Genomic DNA, 3,290 nt, shown 5'->3' with positions numbered 1-3,290 from the left:
CCTTCTTCAAATCTTCAAAATCGATCCCCGTACCAAATCATTTTTCCAAAATTCCTTCATATTCTCACCTAAGGACTTTATGATGTTTGTGTTATGCATCAAATCTCAATCCCCATCGATCAAAATTTGACCCAAGAGCTCATAGGATACTCGAATGGCATTAAAGGTTACAAACTCTTTGACTTAAAGACTCAAGAAACCTTTATTAGCCGGGATGTAGTCTTCTATGAAAATACCTTCCGCTTTCAAAATACAAATCAGTTACCACCACTATTACAAACACCTTCTCTCTCAAGACTTGATGACCTGCCGTAATACCCAATCCTATATCAGATTATTATGATCCGATATCGACAGTTCCTGCTCATAACAATAGTGACATTACCCCTGCAATCAATCTAACTACAGAATACTACGACCAAAATGACATATCCTAGCCATAGATAAGTTTTCCAGCACTAGCATACAATGTCCTTGAGCTGAGAAGATCCACTAGACAACAACAGCAACCTGGATATCTCCAAGATTTCCGTTGTCAACTTGTAACTTCTCTAGCTAATCCATATGGTTCTCCTACTGCATAGCAAATGGATGAAGTAAATCTCATTCCCTTTCCTCTACGTTTAATTATGATAACTTGTCCTCAGCTCACCCTAGTTTCAGCTTAGCCATCACCATGGAGGCCGAACCCACTTCTTTTGCCACTACCAACCAGTACCCTCACTGGAGAACAACTTTGCGAAATAAACTAACCACTCTTGAAATAAATAATACTAGGGAATTGACCATACCACCGAGAGGCAAAAAAATCGTGTGATGTAAATGGGTATTTAAAACAAAATACGAGGCAGATGGTACCATTAAGAGGTACAAAGCAAGCCTTATAGCCAAGGAATATACACAGAAGGAGGGGAGATTGTTTCGAGACTTTTTCCTTGATTACTAAAATGTCCACAATCCGTTGCCTATTGGCCATTGTAGCCTCTAAAGGTTTGTTTCTCTACCATCTTGATGTCAATAATGCCTTTCTATATGGTGATTTGGAAGAGGAAGTTTATATGTCATTACCACCGGGATATGGTAGAGAGGGAGAGAATCGTGTATGTAAGCTGAAAAAGTCCTTCTATGGTTTGAAACAAGTTTCAAGGTAATAGAATCAAAAGTTAACTTCGGTCATCACCAAAATTGGGTTCACACAATCCAAAGCCGACTACTAATTATTCTTCAAAAAGATGAACATCTCTTTCACTATGATGCTTGTTTATGTTGATGATATGGTGATATGGGGAGACAATGAGACCAAAGTTCAAAACTTGAAAGAGTACCTAGGAAAACATTTCAAAAATAAAAGACCTTAGACGATTCAAATATTTTCTGGGGGATAAAGATAGCCTGCTCTCAAAAGGGACTTCCATATGCCAAAGAAAATATGTATTGGAAAACTTATAAGATTGTGGGTTAATTGGAGCCAAATCTGTTCAATTTTCAATGGAACAAAATTACAAGCTAAACAAGGAGGAATGACTTGAGCTCGCTAATCCAAAGGAGTATAGAAGGTTAATTGGTCGATTGTTATACTTAATGATCACACATCTAGACATCTCTTACTCTGTGCAAGCTTTGAGTCAATTTCTAAGCCAACCGAAAATGGCCCATTGGAAAGTAGCCTTAGAGTTGTGAGATACATCAAAGGATCTCCATCACAGGGTTTATTTTATCCAGCAAATAACTCGCTGAAGTTGACAGCATTCTATGATGCCAACTGAGGAGCATGTTCGAGAACAAGGAGTTCAATCACTAGATTTTGCATTTTTTTGGGAGATGCCTTGTTCTCTTGGAAATCAAAGAAATAAAAAAGGTATCTCGATCATCACAAGTGGTAGAGGCTATTGAGCTGAATATCGCTCAATAGCCTCTACCACTTGTGAATTAGTTTGTTTTTGGAGCCTCTTACGAGACTTCTGTATAACTCTCAACCAACCTGTTCAATTGTTTTGCAATAATCAAGCCTCCATTTACATTGCATCCAATCCATTTTTTTATGAAAGAATGAAAAACATTGAGATTGATTGCCACATTGTTCGAGAAATGATCTAAGAAGGTTTATTGAAACCATTTCACATTTTTACAAATTTACAAGTTGCTGATATTTTAACCAAGGCAATCGGATCTAGACAGTTTCATTATTTGCTGAACAAAATGGGAATCCACACTATAGCTTCTCCATCTTAGAGGGAGAAAATTAGGTTCTGCAGATTTTCGAGGAAGAGCAACATGATGCAGTTCCCTATATATCAGTTTGACTTAGCTTTGTATGGAAAACTAGGCTCTAATGTATAAGGAAAATTAAGTAGGCTTGCTATATTTGAAGTCTATGATGGGGACTACAGGAAAATAGACAGCAAAAGCATAATGTTTTCTTTTATGTTCTGTACAGATTCGTTTTTTGCTTAACCTTTGTGTATAAATTAGGAGTAAAAATCATTTACAATCTTAATTCAATCAATACGAATCCTCCGTATCCAAGATAAAATACTCTTCCCTTTTATGACATATCAAACTCAAGTGATAAGTTGAGGTAACGTATGAATATGTGAATTTTATGAAGTTATATGATATAACTTTTGAGTATAATTTCTAAATATAAATCTTAAGTTATTAAAAAAAAGAAAATAAGAAAGATGGCAATACTTGAACATCAGAAGAGATCATAACTAACATACTCAATTTCATTCATAGGACGTACAATTTGGAGTTGGTTTCTCCACTCACTCGAGGATCCTGTACAGTTCCATAATCTTAACGCCCACCAGTTTCCAATTTGAGGCACCCATTTCTCCTAATCCAATGTGATTCCAAATTCCAAATATAATACATGGGATTTTACATGTTATGAAAGTAGAAAATGGTAGAAAAATATCCTATAAGCCACTCTATAAGCATGAGGATGCAGATCACTCCAAGACTTACTCTCAACAACATGCATGTGGCTCTTACAATAGTGTTGTCATAATTCCCGGCAACATTAGCAAATGAGCTCCATCAGTGACCATGAAGGCTACAAAACTGGAGGCTGTTTTAATGTTTAATCCGGCAACTATAGTCTAGATTTTTACAAAAATGCTGCCACGACCAAATCCATAGTCTCTAGAAATCAAGACAGTATAAAGCACAGAATTCCAACGACCAAGAGTAGAATGGTTGCCTTTAAGTTGGCGTCTTGAAATCTTGCTTCTTGGTCAGTCCTCCATCTTTGAGTTATGTTCAAAATTTGATTGAAAATGAGTATT

This window comes from Olea europaea, chromosome 6, assembly GCF_002742605.1.
Source record: "Olea europaea var. sylvestris chromosome 6, O_europaea_v1, whole genome shotgun sequence".
NCBI classification, from domain to species: domain Eukaryota; kingdom Viridiplantae; phylum Streptophyta; class Magnoliopsida; order Lamiales; family Oleaceae; genus Olea; species Olea europaea.
This window is presented reverse-complemented; position numbering follows the sequence as displayed.